Below are 18,106 nucleotides of genomic sequence, written 5' to 3'. Positions count from 1 at the left end.
AGGTCTCTTTTCTTTCCATATGAAATTAGTAATTGGTTTTTCCATGTCCTTAAAAAATTTTTGGAATCTGGATCGAGATTGCATCAAATTTGTAGATTGCTTTAGCTAGTATTGACATTTTTACAATATTCAGTCTACCTATCCATGAACAAGGTAGGTTCTTCCATTTATGTAGTGCCTTTGTTGTCTCTTGTAGCAGTGTTTTATAGTTTTCTTTGTATAGGTCTTTTGTGTCTGTGGTGTGATTTATTCCTAGATATTTTATCTTTTTAGTAGATATTGTTAATAGTATTGTTTCCCTTATTTCTTTATCAGAGGACTCTTTGTTGTTGTAGAGGAATCCAACTGATTTTTGTATGTTGATCTTGTATCCTGCCACATTGCTGAACCTCTCTATTAGTTCCAGTAGTTTTTTTATTGAGTCCCTTGGGTTTTCTATGTACAGGATCATATCATCTGCAAATAGTTTTAATTCCTCTTTGCCAATTTGTATGCTTTTTATTTCTCTTTCTTGCCTTATTTCCCTGGCCAGGACTTCTAAAACAATGTTAAATAGAAATGGTAATAGAGAGATCCCTGTCTGGTTCCCATTTGTAAGAGGAATGCCTTGAGTCTTTCTCCATTAGTAATGATATTGGCCGTTGGCTTTGCATATGTATGTTTTATTATGTTGAGAAATTTCCCTTCTATCCCTATTTTGCTGAAAGTTCTGAACAGGAATGGATGTTGGATTTTATCAAATGCCTTTTCTGCATCGATTGACATAATCATATGGTTCTTTTCTTTTGTTTTGTTTATGTGGTGGATTACATTGATTGTTTTTCTGATGTTGAACCATGCTTGTAAACCTGGTATGAATCCCACTTGTTTCAGGTGTATTAATTTTTTGATATGTTGTTGGATTCTTTTGGCTAGGATTTTGTTAAAGATTTTTGCATCTATGTTCATGAGGGATATTGGTCTGTAGTTTTCATTTCTAGTGATGTCTTTCCCTGGTTTTGGTATTAGTGTTATGCTTGTTTCATAAAATGAGTTTGGGAGTATTCCATCTTTTTCTATGTTCTATAATAGCTTGAGTAGGATAAGTGTCAGCTCTTCTCTGAATGTTTGGTAGACTTCTCCAGTGAAGCCATCAGGGCCAGGTTTTTTTTTTGTGGGAAGTTTTTTTTTTTTTTAATGACCTGTTTGATTTCTTCTTTTTTATAGGTCTGTTCAAGTATTCTATCTGTGAGTGGAATTATTTAGGTAGGTCTTGTGATTCTATAAACCTGTCCACCTTCTGGGTTCCCAAATCTGTTAGAGTGCAGTTTTTCATAATATTCTGTCAATATCTTTTTTATTTCAGTTGGTTCTGTTGTGATGACACCTTTTTCACTTACAATTCTTATGATTTGGATCTTCTCTTTCTTTTCTTTTGTTAGATCTGAAAATGCAATTTTATTGATTTTTTCGAAGAACCAGCTTTTTGTTTTGTTGGTTCTCTCTATTTTTTTTTTCTGTTTAATTTATTTCTGCTCTGATCTTTGTTATTTCCTTACTTCTAGATGCTGTAGGATTCTTTTGTTGTTCTATTTCTAGTTGTTGGAGTTGATGAGTTAGTGTTGATTATGTTTCTTTCCTCTTTTTTGATGTATACATTTATTGCTATAAACTGTCCTCTGAGTGCTGCTTTCACTGTGTTCAATAGGATTGGGTATGATGTATCTTCATTCTCATTTGTTTCTAGGAAATTTTTATAATAGACATTATAGATTTTTTTATAAACAGTAAGGTGAAAAATATCATAAGAGACAAAAAAGGACATATGATGCTGAAAGGGTCAATTGACAAAGAAGACATTATGATAATAAACATTTATGCACCCAATGAAAATGCTCCAAAATACGTGAAGCAAATATTAACTGAATTAAAAGGGACAATAGACAACTCTACAATAATAGGAGACTTTAACACATCACTTTCAAAGAGGGACAGATCAACTAGAAAAGAAACTCAACAAAGATACAGAACTCAATAATACCATCCACCAACTCGACCTCATAGATATATACAGAGCATTTCACTCAACAAAAGCACAATTCACATTCTTCTCCAGTGCACATGGATCCTTCTCCAGAATAGACCATATATTAGGACATAAAACAAGCCTCAAAAATTCAAAAGCATTGAAATACTACAAAGCATCTTTTCAGACCACAATGCTATAAAATTAGAAATTAATTATAGGAAGAGCAAGGAAAAAAACATCAAACATATGGAAGCTGAACAATTCATTGCTCAAAAACTATTGGCTGAGAACATATTATCCATTCAATTTGATAAGATGGATCATCCAGAAATCAATGTATATATGAGCTTTGATATATGATAAACATGACTTTTTAAAACAGTAAAGGGGATTAATTAATAAACAACATTGGAAAACCTGACTTTATTTGAGAGATTACTAAAAGTACATCCTTCCCTCATGCCAATATAGAAATGATTCCTAAATGTGTAAATATTTTATATCTAAATATTAAAGTATAATATACCATGACAAAAAAGAGACAAGTTTTATAATTATGTATATGTGTATGTGAGGAGCCCTGGTAGTGTAGAGATTAAAGTGCTTGACTGCTAGGCAAAAGGTGGGTGGTTCAAACCCACCAATCATTATGCAGGAGAAAATTGGGGCAATCTGATTTCCTAAAGATGAACAGCCTTGTAAACCCCATTGGGCAGTTCTATTCTAGCCTATAGGGTTGCTATGAATCAGAGTTGATTCGACTGCAATGGATTTCATATGTGTGTACATGTTTGTTGTAGTTGTTAGGTGTCGTTGAGTCAGCTCTGACTCATAATGACCCTATGTACAACAGAACAAATTAATTCCCAGTCCTGTGCCGCCTCACAATCCTTGCTGTATCTAAGCACATCAATGCAACCCCTCTGTCAATCCATCTTGTTGAGGGTCTTCCCCTTTATTGTTGATGTTGCACTTTACAAAGAATGATAGATATCTTTCTCCAAGGAATGGTCCCTTCTGGCAACATGACCAAAGTAGGTGAGACGAAGTCTGGCCATTCTCACTTCCAAAGAGCATTCTGGCTGCACTTCCTCCAGGACAGATTTGTAGGTATTTTCAGTAATCTTTGCCAACACCACAACTCAAAACATCAACTCTTCTGCATTCTTCCTTATTCATTGTCCAGCTTTCACATGCATATGAGAGACTGAAAATACCATGGCTTGGGTGAGGCAAATCTTAGCTTCAAAGAGGCATCTTCACCCTTCAGCACTTTAAAGAGGTCTTTTGCAGCATATTTGCCCAGTGCAATGCATCGTCTGATTTCTTGACTATGCGATCATATTTCTTTGGAATGGGTACAAATATGGATCTCTTCCAGTCAGTTGGCCAGGTAGCTTTCTTCCAAATTTCTTGGCATAGATTTATTTCCTGTCTTTTTAATGACCTCTTGCTTTCTTCATGGATGATGTTCTTGATCTCATTTCACAATTCTTCTGGTTTTCAGTCATTGGTGTTCAATCCATTATATATATTCTTTAGATGGTGTCTACATTCAGGAGGGATACAAATGAGGTCAGATTTTGGTTCTTGTGGACTTGTTTCAATTGTCTTCAGCTTCAAGTTGAACTTGTATATGAGCAGTTGATAGTCTGTTCCACAATCAGCTCCTGGCTTTGTTTTGGCTGAAGATAACAAACTTCCCCATTGTCTCTTTCCACAGATGTAGCTGATCTGATTCTTGTGTATTCCTTCTGGCAAAGCTCTTCCCTGGTCATATTTTGAGCCCTTTTCAACCTGAGGACCACATCTTCTAGCAGTGTATTGGGCAATGTTTCAGGGCTACTCATAAAATTTTCCATTACTACATCAGACAGTGTTTACTGATATTCAGAAGGTTTTCAATGGCCAATTCTTTGAGAAGTGATGGCTCCTTCCTTCTTCCAAGTCTGTCTTAGTCTAGAAGCTCTGTTGATACCTGTCCACCATGGGTGACCCTGCTGGAATTTGAAATACTGGTAGCATAGGCTCCAGCCTCACAGCAACATGCAAGCCACCACTGTATGACAAACTGACAGATAAGTGGTGGCCCCTTCTTTACATGTTAGTAGAAGGGGATGACAGGCATTCTAATTATGTCAGAAAAAACATGTGAAAAAAAATTACCTCAAAAAGAACAAAACTTTTCTTTGTTAAATGTTGTTGTTGTTGTTATGTGCCCACTCATAGCAACCCCTACTTTCCTTACTATGTTAAAAGATACTTTTAAAAACGGATTGCCATCAGAGATGCAAATCAAAACCACAATGAGATACCATTTCACTCCCACAAGATGGTTAAAGGTGCCTGATGGCCCAGTGGTTAAGTATTCAGCTGTTAACAGAAAAGGTCAGTGGATTGAACTGACAAGCTGCTCCATGAGATAAAAATGTGGCAGTCTGCTTCCATAACATTTAAGCCTTGGAAACCCTATGGATAGTATTACTCTATCCTGTCTGGCCTGACAAATATTGGACTCAATGGCAATGTTTTTCATTTTAGGATAGCTGAGACAGAAAAAAAAGGAAAAAAGCCAGAAAATAACACACAATCATCTCAATTATTCTTTTTGAGAGTCTCTTTTAGTCTGAACTGTTTATTTCACCAAACATGATGCCCCTCTTCAGAGACTGTACCTTCCTGATAACATATCTGAAATAATGAGACAATGTCTCATTATCATTGCTTCTAAGGAGCATTCTGGCCATACTTTATCCAAGATAGATTTTTCCATTCTTCTGGCAGTCCATGGTGTATATTCAATATTCTTCACCAACATCAAAATTCAAATGCAACAATTCTTCAGTTTTCCTTAATTCTTTCTTGCTGGACTATTTAAAAAACAAAAACAAGTAAGAATCAACCCAAAATAAATCCATTAAATTTAGCAAAAATATTTACCAGTTTGTGAAGTTAATCTGAGAGACTGTAGAGTACATGTGAAAAATCAGAATACCACATTTTGTGGGAAACCTCTTAGGAAAAAGTAAACATCCAGGAAGCAGATGGAGAAGCAGACATGACTTTGTCTGCTTAGATCCAAAGAAGCCAAAGAATAGCCATAACCAGTAATTTTATATTTTGGAGAACTTTCAGTAGTATAACAACTATGTCAAAAAGAGTGATATAATGAACTGCCCCATGATAGAGAGAATAAGAGGTAGATGAGTGAAGGAGGTGGAATTCATTTGTGAAGTGTTGTAAAGAAATTGCATGGATACCACTATGTTAGACAAAGTGTTTGAGGCAAGTTTCACATGAAGAACAGAGGGAACAGCATCTAACATTTTATTTGGCTGGGATAAACAGATGTTTTTCCTTTGACATGTAAAATAGACAAAGAGTTCTTGATAAAATAGCAATGTAAGTCCAAGTTCCATTTTTCAGTTTACACTTTCAAAGTGAAATGGAGATATAGTGTTTCATAGCAACTCTTAGTCATTCTCATTGTTTTCATGATCAAGAACCATTTGCTCACATCTAATTTTATGTTCTAATTCAATCAAAACAAATGTGAACAGCAGGACTTTCCATGTCCCTGGAGATTTTGTGTGGGCAAATCTCAGTGGATGCTGGCTGCTTTAGAAATAGGATCTGCCCTTTAAAGGAGCAAGATTTCCACTCCCAGCCTCCTTGGCCTGAAAACATGTAGCCACCTTAAGGAAATAATGATCTAGAGAAAAAGTTATATATAAAATTTTCCTGAGACTGAAATAAACACAAATAGGAAGGAAAGAGGGGGGAAAAATAAGTATTGTGAAGCACCAGACCCCTTTAGAGAGAATGACTCAGAGTCATAAGGAGTATCAAGGAATCACATATCTTTAGGAAGGGAAAACACAGCAACCCCATAGAGGGTTGAATCATATGAAAATGTCTTTTCTTCCAGACCACAGAACTCCCTCCTCATCCATGAGGCTTGTAACTATTTTCAACTTGTCAACCACTGAGAGGAAAAACATCTGATCTGGTCCCTTCCACTACAAGTGTCATTTTCTTCAGGTCACTTAACCTGATCCAGGTTATAACTTCATTTATATTGTAATCAAATTTAAGACAAAAATTTATGAAGGATAATTATATATTGTAAACATGAATAATTTGGTAGGAAAATAAAATGATCATGGATCTTACATCATATTGCCAAAAATACATAGTGCAAAAAAATAATAAAATTATAAGAAAACATCATGAAATCACAATGAGAAAATTAAGTGGACATCTCTCAATAAAGAGTAGAAAACTTGGTGAGAAAAAAAGTTATGGATAACAGAGAAATTGAGCAACACCTTTGATAATATTGATTTAATAGATGTATAATAAGTCTGCAACTTAAAATTGTTGTTGTTGTTATGTGCCATCAAGTTGGACCTGACTCATAGCAACCCCTTAAAATTAGAGAATATAAAGCCTTTGAAAGTACTTGTAGAACAGAACACTAAAATTGGACTAGACTCAACAAATACCAAAGAAGAGATATAGGTATTTAGAGGTTATTTGACCACAATGTAATGAATGTAATTTGAAGTCAACAATAAAGTGAGTAGCCAAAGAAATTCATCTCTTCCTTCAAAATATTTGGTAAAGAGCATACTTAAAAATAACTTAAGATAAAAAAAAAATAATCATAAAGGAAATTAGAAAATATTCAGAACAGAATGCAAATTTCTACAGCATTTGCAAAGTACTGGCCTCCTGAGCCATTGAAACTGATATGCAATGAAACTAGAGAATGTTTGCTTAACTGTCCCCAGAAACTTTTTACTTTTCACATGCCTTGAGTATTAAAGCTGAAGACAGTTGTCTCCTTAAAGGTGAAGCTAATTCATTTCCATTCAGAGGATGAAAAACCTTCTATCTCTCTGAGAGGGACAAAAGGTTACATTCCTGAATCTGGAGCTGAGAAACTGGAAAGGGTGGTTGAATAGTTCATAGTTTAGTGAAGACAATTAGAGAGTGATCTCCCTAAACTAAACCAAATTTACTGTCATCGATTCAGATCCAACTCATAGCGACCCCTCCTTGGGTTTCTGAGGCAGTATCACTACGGAAGTAATTGCCCCATTTTCCTTCCCAGGAGTGGCTGGTGGGTTTGAATCACCAGCCTTCTGGTTAGCAGTCAAATGCCTTAGCGTAGTGGTCACCATAGGTGCTTACATTTAAAAAAGAATGAGACTCTGGATTATAAAAATGGGCAGGCTCATTATATCCTCCTCCTCTCAGAATTTATTTACATTTCAAAAGGTAAGGATCCAATATCCTCCCATCTCTCCAGGAGGACATGTGAATATTTTCTGCTTCTATATATATGGAGGGTCCTCTGGTAGCATAGTGCGAAGGCACTTGACTGCTAACCAGAAGGCTGGCAGTTCAAACCCACCAGCCACTCCCCGGAAGGAAGATTGGGCAATCTACTTCCATAGTGATATCATCTGGGAAACCCAAGGAGGGGTCACTAAGAGTTGGAGTCGACTCAATGGCAGTGAGTTTGGTTTTATATATGTAGACATGTTCATTTTTCTGGGTCTCTTACCATCTGAATCAAGAGCACTTGTAGAATTGAGACAGATTTTGCAATATTACCCTGGCTGGGTCTCTATCTTATGCAAGTCAGATAACATCTCAGATCCCACACAGCTTCTGACTTAACAATATATTTTTAAAAGAAACTGTGTGAGAAAGTAAGTAAAAATAAAAACAGAAATTAATTAAATGAAAATATAGACAAACTTCCAGCAAAGCAGAGCATGTGAGTTTCTGAGGCGGTATCACTACGGAAGTAGATTGCGCAATCATCCTTACGGGGGTGTGGATGATGGGTTTGAACTTCCAGGCTCTGGTTAGTAGTCGAATGACTTAGGCACTATGCTGCCAGGGCTCCTGTGTAAAGAACAGCATGCATAAATTACTGATTTCAGGAATAAGAAGAAAATGAAAATATATAGTTGGAATAAAAAAAAAAGTCATAGAAGGACTTTTTTGTTTGTTTTGTTTTCCCAGTAGTAGAGAAAATTAGTCTGACTAGAATAACAAAAAGGAACCCTGGTAGTGCAATGGTTAAGCCTTCAGTTGGTAACTGTAAGGTCGCAATTGTGTGGGAGAGCGAGATTTGGCTATCTGTTCCGATAAAAATTGCAGCCCAGAAAATCCTATGGGGCAGTTCTCCTCTGACAAGTAGTATCTCTATGAGTCAGAATGGAATCAAAGGTGCACAACCACAAGAGAACAACAAAAATGCCAGAAAGATAGATAATAGATTTACATAAACGTAGACTTAGATTACCAAAAAACTTAAAAAAAAAATGCACACATCAATTCAATGTTCAGTTCAATTAATTTAGACAGTTGTATACATTCATGTATATTCAAGTATAGCAGGGATTGTGGGGCTGGTGCGGGATCGGGCAGTGTTTCGTTCTGCTGTGCATGGGGTCACTATGAGTCGGAAACGACTGGACGGCACTTAACAACAACAACAACAACATACATTCATGTAACCACAATTGAAAACAAGATGCAAAACTTGTCCATAACCACTGGTATTGCTCTTATATCTCTTTTCAGTCACTTTCCTACTTCTCCGTATACCCCCAAATATTGATAGCTGGTATCTATCACCACTGATTAGTTTTGCCTATTCTTAAAATTCAAATAAATGAAAACATAAGATGTACTCTTTGGATATGGTTTCTTTCATTTAGTGTAATATTTTTGAGAGTCATATGGTATGGTATGCATCAGTAATTCCTTCGTGTTGCTAAGTAGTTTTCCATTTTATGAATGTATCACAATTTATTTTATATATATGTGTGTATAACAAACAAACTAAATATATACATACACACATGTATATGAATATATACACATATATGGAGCTCTGGTGGTATATCGGATAAGGGCTTGACTGCTAACCAGAAGGTCAGTGGTTCAAACACACCATCTTCTCCATGGAAGGAAGACTAGGTGATCTACTTCCATAAAGATTTACAGCCTCAGAAACCCAATGGGGGTCGCTATGAGTCAGAAATGACTCGGTGGCAGTGAGTTTGTTTTTTTTTTTTTGGTTTATGTACCAGAAGATTGGTGGTTCAAACCCATCAGCCTCTCCTCAGAAGGAAGGTTGGGCAATCTACTTCTATAGTGATACTACCTCAGAAACCCAAGGAGGGGTTCCTATGAGTCAGATCTGATTTGATGGCAGTGAGTTTTTTTTTTTTTTTTTTTTTTGGTACATATGTGTATGTATGTATCACTGATTCTCTTTCTCTAGAGAATGCTAAGACACTCATTTTCATTTTCATTTGCCTTTCCTAATAAGGAGGTCTCGTGGCACAGCAGATAAGGCACTTGGATGCTAATCAGAAGGTCAGAGATTCAAACCCAACAGCATGGCACCTAACCACTACATTATTCTCTTTGAGTTAAGTATCTATCCTTTACTAAAACAACAGTCTATATTACCATAGCTTTACCCTAACACTTGAAATGAGGTGCCATGAAAACTAACTTTGTTCTTTTTACAAAAATGTTTTTTCTATGATAATTCCTTTTATCATCCATGCATATTTTAGAGTAAATTTGTTGATAATATAGAAGAAATCCTGCTAAGGTATTAGTTGGGATTGTCTTGAGTCTGTAAATTAATTTGAGGAGATTTGAAATCTTAATCATATCGATTTTTTTCCATCTATGAACATAATATGTATCTCCATTCATTTTGTTCTGTGAGTTGTTTTATCAGTGTTTTGAAGTTTTCTATATAAAAATCCTGTATTGCCTGTTCGTCTGTCTGTATTGCATATGAAGACAGACCATATTTCCAATTTCTAGGTAGCCATAAGACTGTTAAGAATGAGACACATACACCCACTGGGATCATTCATTCCACCAGTGTTACGTTCATCTGTGACTGAGAGGGACACAAAAAATACTTACAGTGTTGGCAAAGTGAAAGGCATTCTTATTGACAGAAAGTAAACAGTAGACAGTAACAAAAGATTGTCAAAGGGGAAATGCTTACCCTTCCTCAAATTACCTATGACCATTCTTACGTCCTTGGGCAGACATGCTGAGGTTCAGGTCATATGCTGTGTTCACATCATTGTTGCCTCTATCACCACACTGCCTGGTGTGGGGAGGGGGCTGCTGCACAGCTCCTGAAGTTTCTGCTCTGATACTGGGCCTCACTGGGCCTTGCCTTGCTGATGGGAAACTCCTGAACCAGATCTCCCAAGCTTTTGCTGCTGGGTCCTTCTAGGCCTCTGCCACTGGCTCCTGCCATGCTATCTATGCCTTCACTGCCTGAAGGCCATCATGGCTCCTGCCATCTTCCCCAAAGGTGAGGCATGTGAAACCTTTGCGTGGGGCATACTCAGGCCTCTGCCCTGCATGGCCAAATGTTACAATGCCTTTAGCTCCCTGCTGTAAGACACTCAGCTCTCTCTGGGGCTACCTGCTGTCTCATAGTTCCTGCCATTTGTACTGCTGATGCCATTTCTGTGCCGCTTGGCTCTGCTGTGCTTGCTGTCGTTTCCTGCTGACTCATGCCATCTTCAGTGTTAACAGCTCCCTTTTCTGGGTCTAGGAGGTACTCAGTTTAAGGTCCCTGGGTCCAAAGGACACACTGCACTCTAGACTCTTCTTGATGGTAGTGAAATCCATTGAATCTCTGTGGGTTTCTGTCTATATAACCAAACTCTTTCTCAATTTCAAGTCTTGGTCCTCCCAGTAGGACCATGAAGGGATCAATCCCCTCATTGGACTCCAGGTCAGTCAGTCCTATTGGGTGGATTCTCAAACCACTATTTGCTTAGTAATTGATCAATCTTTCACAAGATTGTGGCCCAGCCAATCATTTTGTGGGAGTTACAAGACCATGACTACAAAGCATGACTGAAAAGCATTTTATTGCAACACAGCTCCTATGCATGTGCTATTAGATTTATATCTACTTATTTCATTTTTAGTACTTTTTAAATGGTCTTTAAAATATATTTTCCAATTTCCAATTGTCCATAGCAATTATAAAGGAATGCAGATGATTTTGGTATATTGTTTTTGTATCTTGCTTCTTTTTTTTTTTTTTTAATAATTCATGGAATGTTCTATGAAGCCAATAATGTCATCCAAAAATAGAATGAACTGTTTTCTGTCTTTCTAATAGTATTTTTTTTCTTTTTCTTGTCCTGTTACACTTAATAGAACTTCTGATATGATATTGAATATGGGTGGTGAGAAAGGACATCTTTGACTTGTTCCTGAGAAGGAGGAAGACATTCAGTCTTTCACTATTGAGTATGATATTGTTGTTGTTGTTGTTGTTGTTGTTGTGTGCCATCGAGTCGGCCCCGACTCATAGCGACCCCTCCTTGGGTTTCCGAGGCAGTATCACTACGGAAGTAGGATTGCCCAACCTTCCTTCCGAGGAGTGGCTGGTGGGTTTGAACCGCCAGCCGTCTGGTTAGCAGGCAAGTGTCTTAGCCACTATGCTACCAGAGCTCCAGAGTATGATATTAGCTTTAGTTTTTATTAGATACACTCTATCAGGTTGCAAAAATTCTGTTCAATTTCTAAGACTTTGCTGGATTAAAGAAAAGAAAAATGAATGCATGTTTGCATAGTCAAGAGTTAGCCTTACCCAAGAGATGTCTGACTTCTATCTCACTCCTGGGAAATAACTACTAAACCCTTGGAATTTTCCAACTGATATTCATGTAATAGTTTATGGTAACAAAGTGACTAATGGTTAGTCCCTGGGGACACATAGAATCCATTGACCTTCTGAGGAGAGCGTAGTTGGAGACTGTTTCAACCACATAGGCAATCCAATCAATCAATCAATTATTTTTATATAATGGAGACTCAATAAATCCCTTGACATGGAAGCCTGGGTGAGCTTCCGGTGTTGGCAATATTCTCTGCATATTTGTTGTCAGATGCCATAGAGTTGATGCCAACTCATAATGACCCTATGTACAACAGATTAAAACACTGCCCAGTCCTGCACCATCCTTACAATGCTTGCTATACTTGGGCCTATCATTGCAGCCTCTGTGTCAATCCACCTTGTTGAGTGTCTTCCCCTTTTTCGTTGATCATTTTCTTTACCAGTCATGATATCCTTCTCTAGGGAATGGTCTCTTCTAACCACATGACCAAAGTAATAGAGATGAAATCTTGCTATTCTTGTTTCCAAGGATCATTCCAGCTGCACTTCTTCCAGGACAATTTCTTTGTTCTTCTGGAAGTCCATGGTATTTTCAGTGTTTTTTGCCATGACCACAATTCAAAGGCATCAGCTCTTCTTCAATCTTCTTTATTCATTGTCCAGCTTTCATATGCATATGAACCAAAAACAAACAAACAAACAAAAAACAAACCCACTGCTGTCGAGTTGATTCCAACTCTTGGCTACCCCTCCTTGGGTTTCTGAGGCAGTATCACTATGGAATTAGATTGCCCAGTCTTCCTTCCAAGGGGTGGCTGGTGGGTTTGAACAGCCAGCCTTCCGGTTAGCAGTCAAATGTCTCAGGCACTACACTACCAGAGCTCCCACACACATATGAGGTGATTGAAAATATTATGTCTTGGGTTAGGCACAATTTAGTCTTCAGAGTGACATCTTTGCTTCTTAACACTTTAAAGAGGTCTTTTGCAGCAGATTTGTCCAGTGCCATATGGCATCAGACTTCTTCACTGCTACTTTCACAAGTGTTGATTATGGATCCAAGTAAAATGAATTTCTGACAACTTCAATCTTTTCTCCATTTATCATGATGTTGCTTATTGGTCCATTTGTGAGGGTTGCTGCTATCTTTATATTGAGGTTTAATCCATACCAAAGGCTGTAGTTTTTTATCTTCATCAGTAAGTGCTTCAAATCCTCTGAGATTTTAGCAAGCAGGGTGTGTCATCTGCATATCACAGGTTGTTAATGAATCTTCCTCCAACCCTGAATGCCTCTTTCTTCTTCATACAGTTCAACTTCTGTAATATTCGCTCAACATACAGATTGAATAAGTATGGTGAAAGGATACAACTATGATGCAAATCCTTCCTGATTTTAAACCATACTGCTACACATCAGTAACAGAAATGGTTATGTGTCCTGAGGATAATGGATTTGTCACATTTGGAATCCAACCACACTCTACCCCATGCATCCTTCCCTTAACTCATTTAAATGTTTCCTTTCTCTGTAACACACCATGATTATAAGAGCTTTCGGTGAGTTCTGAGAGTCCTTTTAGTGAATTATCAAGACTAAGGGTGGTTTAGAAACCTTCCAAACTTGTAATTGGTGTTTGAAGTGAGAGCAGTCTTGGGGACTGTGTCCCCAGATGTTGCAATTTGGTTAACTCCAGGAAATATTATATTTTTTCAAATTAATTTTCTGTTTGTGTTGAGGTGATTACATGGATTTTCTTTTTCAAAAGCACTTGAGCCTGGGATTTTCTTTTTGGAAAATTTTTAAAGTGAAATCAATTTCTTTAGTAATATAGGACTATTCAGATTATCAAATTCTTCTTGTGTAAGTTTGGTACTTTCTATCTTTCAAGGAATTGGTTCATTTTATCTATGATGTCAAATTTGTTGGTATAGAGTTGTTTGTGGTTGTGGTAGTTCAGTTTTGTGTCAAGTTGTCTGGCCCTGGTTGAGTGGCTGGGCAGCTGGATGCAGTATTCCTCATGATGAGACTGATAATCAACTCCATGGTGGAATCTACTGGGAGCAGCTGAGTAGCTGCCTGAGGGACTGTGGTCTGCTTCCTGTATATAAGCAGAAACCTTGGGAAATCGTCTCTAGCTTATGGCATGCTTGGACCCTGCATGTAGCCATGTGGTTGTTCAGCAGCCTGCCATGCTCTGCCGACTTTGGGACTTACAAGGGACTTAAGTTAATGGCCTGCCATGTGGTTTGGTAACATAGGAACTGGGCCTTTTCACTTGCCAACCTTGGGCTTGGCAGCCTCAGCAACCAACAGCTGTCTGAGTGAAGAAATGCCTCTAGTTCCAGTGGGCCAGGAGCAGGACGCAGAACTGGATCCCAAGCTTGAGGGCCTTTCACCTGGACCCTAGAGCCTGGCACTTTGAGCTTGAACTTAAAGCCTCCAAACTGTAAGAGAATAAACTCCTGTTTGTTAAGGCCATCCCATTTGTGGTATATTCTTATCAGAGAAGCACTAGGTAACCAGAACAGTGGCAGTCTCTTATTATTTTATTAATGTCTGCAAAGTCTTTAATATGTTCCTTTTTAATTCTTGATACTAGAAATTTATGACTTCTGTCTTTTTATTAGTTTCATTGACTTTTTAAAGAACCAACTCTTGGTTTTATTGATTTACTCTATTGTTTTTTCTTTTAAAAATGCTATTGAAGGGAATTTCAAAATGGAGTCTCATCAGTAAGTACCATGCTATATCCCTCTACCATCTAAGTGCTTGAAAATCTAAGTACAGCGTTTTGAATTAGTGATTTGGTGCTTTGAATAGCTCACTGAATCAAAGTGCACCAAACACAGAAGAGCAGAATTAGAGGAAAGACACAGGGAAATTATTTAAGAAAGAGCTACCTGGCGGAGGATGGATGGGCAGCCAAGAGGCCACTGGAAACTTCCCTGGAGTAGTCACTGACTGGTGGCGAGAGAGGCCACCTCAGATTCCCATGGCCCAAGAAAGAAGACACCCTATATCAACATACCAGCGACCACTCCAACAACCCAGAGGCCAGCCCCAGGGATCTGCCTCCAGTAACTGATTTTGTTGGTAATTTGGGCCTTCTGGGTGCAGGCAAGTGTGCACACTACCTCTGAAACTCAAGCAGAGAACTCACTGTTGCGCTTCCCCTCTCAGCGGGTCACCGAGTGGGTTTGGGTCAGCCTGGGAGACATCATGCTTATCTGGTCACAGATATCGGGAACATAGTTTACTAGCAGGTACTCCCCTGACTCCAGCACAGCTGAAATTGCATGCATCTTTGGTGCCACAGGTGGCGGTATCACAGACAAACTCCAAAGCCATTAGCGATCTGGTGGAATTACACCAGAGCCATGGGCAGAAGGGGTGGGGAGAGAGAAAAAGCCGTGGCTGAATGTGGTCCCGGGAATTTGCCTTGGATCAGCTCTTTTGCCTTGGATCGGCTCATTGGCGCTAAGAGGCCTCAGAAGCGGGGTCCTTAAGGGTGCCTGAACCAGGTGGAAAGTTATGAATCCCCAACAACAGGAATCTTTCCTGAGATTGAGCCACAGTCTTGTAAATAACCATGTCATCAATAATAGCCTGTGCAAAGCTCTAGAAACTGACCCTAGTAACACCAAGCTTTCTTTCTTTTGTTCTCACCTTTCTCTGTCAATAACTTCACTCATTCAATAGAAGAAACCACATTCAGCCAATTACCATAAAACCTCCCGCTTTGAATTCTAAACCGTCTTTACGACAAATAGAAACACATATCCACATTCCACACAGTGATTCCACCATCACAAAGAAAACAGCAGAGCGACCCAACATACCTGAATCAATAATAAAATAAAATACACTAGCTTCACCCTTTTAATATATTAAACCGTAAAACCAAGACAAATGAAATAAACATGTAACCAGCAGCTAGAGACAACCAAAGGGTCAGAGCTCTAACAGATTCCAGGGGCTTAAGAGGAGGTTCTGCTTTCCAGTAACCCCAAGAACTCTTCGGACATACATGACTGAAAAGGTCCTAGTTTACACCTTCCTTTTTTTTTTCTTTCTTTTCCCACTTCCGGATTAATTTTTTTGAACCCTTTTTTTTTTCCTTGTGTTTAACCCTGTTCTTTGTTTGTTTGTTTGTTTGTTTTGCATTTTTCTCATTTTTTTCTTCATTATTCTCCTTCTCTACCTTTTCTCTCTTAGTACCCTATTCCCAGATATTGCAGGTTTTCCTGTTTTCTTTTTCTTTTCTCCCCTTTTTCCTTTTTTGGGTTACTGTTCCTGTGTGATTTCATGGTGTATTTTTTGTCCATTTGCTTTTAGTTTTATGATGGTTATTCAATTGTAATTTTTCTCTAACTGAGTGGCAGACAGCATCAGTCCACATAAGATAAAAGTACACCCACACCTCTTGCAACTTCACTTACTGAGCAAGAGCCAGTACCTCCTTCTCCACCAATGGGCCAATGATTAAAAAACCACCAAGAAGAGCCTGAGTCACCCTTGGCTGCTCTTCACAAACAGTTAACAGAGATCTTAACCCAATACCAAGATGCCTCAGAGACAACAGACCATCACAGTCCACACAAAGAAGCAAGATAAAGTGGTCAAAATAAAAGAACAGGATATAGACCCAGAACACATCGCTAAGGAAGAAGCAGCATTGGAACTCTCTGATAAGGAATTCAAAAGAATTAGGAAAAAACATAGAAGAATTTTGGAAGAAAATACAAGAATAAAATGACAAAATAAATTAAAAATTAGAAATGATTTTAATCTACAGATAGAAATCCAGAAGATTAATACTAAATTGTTAGAAATAGATAACACATTGGGAGGGCAAAGGAGAAGAATTGATGTGATGGAAGACAGAATTAATGAGATTGAAGACAAATAGCTGAATACTTCTTTGGAAAGGGATCAATCAGAAAAAAAATCAAAACAAAATGAAGAAAGCCTAAGGTTCATGTGGGATACCATCAAAAGGAATAATTTATGTGTCATTGGAATTCCAGAAAAGGAAGAGAAAAATAAAACCACTGAGAGAATTGTCCAAGATTTGCTGGAGGAGAACTTCCCTGATATGATGAAAGAGGAAAACATATCAATTCAGGAAGTCCATTGAACCCCAAACAGGATAGACCCCAAAAGAAAATCACAGAGGCATATCATCATCAAACTCACCAAAACCAAGGACAAAGACAGTATCCTGAAAGCAGCATGGAAAAAAACAAAAAGTTACCTACAAAGGACAGCCAGTAAGAATAAGCTCTGATGTCTCAGCAGAGACCATGCAAGTGAGAAGGCAATGGGATAGTATATATAAAACCCTGAAAGAGAAAAATGCTCAACCAAGAATTATATACCCAACAAAATTGTCCCTTAAATATAATGGTGAAATTAGGAGATTTCCAGATAAGCAGAAACTAAGGGAATTTGTTAAAACCAGACCAACCTTACAGGAGATGCCAAAGGGAGTCCCTTGAACAGAGAGCCAAAAATAGCAAATAACAACTAACCATTAATACACAAAATGACATATCCCAGAAACCACAGCTATGGACATATCCAAAGTAAATTGAGCTTACAAGATTGTAAACAGGGAACCAGAAATATTAAATGGCAAGTGAGGGCAACTACAACCAAAAGAGGGAAAAGACTGTATAGTTGTAGAACTTCTAATTGGTGAGGAAGTCAAGAGAGTTGTAAAACAGAATGGACTGTTCTAAACTCAGGGAGAAAATTATAAATCATACAATAACCTCAAAGAAAAATCATAACCCTTCATATCACAATAAAAAAGAGGACAAGAACAAATAATCAGCAAATACTAAAACAAAAGCAACAAAGGAAATGATAAAAGGATTCATAAACATAATGAGCTCAGCACAGAAAATAATATGGAACAAACAAACCAGGGACACCATGCAAAAACACATACCAAAATGACAGCAACCAATTCATTCTTGTCAATAATTACACTGAATGTTAATTGATTAAATGCACCACTCAAGAGATGCAGAATTACAGATTGGATAAGAAAATAAAACCTATCAATATGCTGCCTACAAGAGACACACCTTAGTGATAAAGACAAAAATAGACTAAAAATCAAAGGTTGGAAAAAGATATATCAAGCAAATGGCAACTGTGAGAGAGCAGGAGTGGCAATATTAATTTCAGATCAAATTGACTTTAAGACAAAAACCACCATACGAGACAAGAAAGGACATTATATAATGATTAAAGGATCAATTGAACATGAAGATATAACCATAATGAATATCTATGGACCCAATGAAAGAGCCCCAAAACACATAAATCAGACTTTAAAAGGGTTGAAAAGCCAAATAGATGACTCCACAGTCATAGTGGGA

This window comes from Orycteropus afer, unplaced genomic scaffold, assembly GCF_000298275.1.
Source record: "Orycteropus afer afer isolate SDZICR_OR568_19922 unplaced genomic scaffold, OryAfe1.0 scaffold00232, whole genome shotgun sequence".
Taxonomy (NCBI): Eukaryota; Metazoa; Chordata; class Mammalia; order Tubulidentata; family Orycteropodidae; genus Orycteropus; species Orycteropus afer.
Note: the sequence above shows the minus strand (reverse complement) of the source record.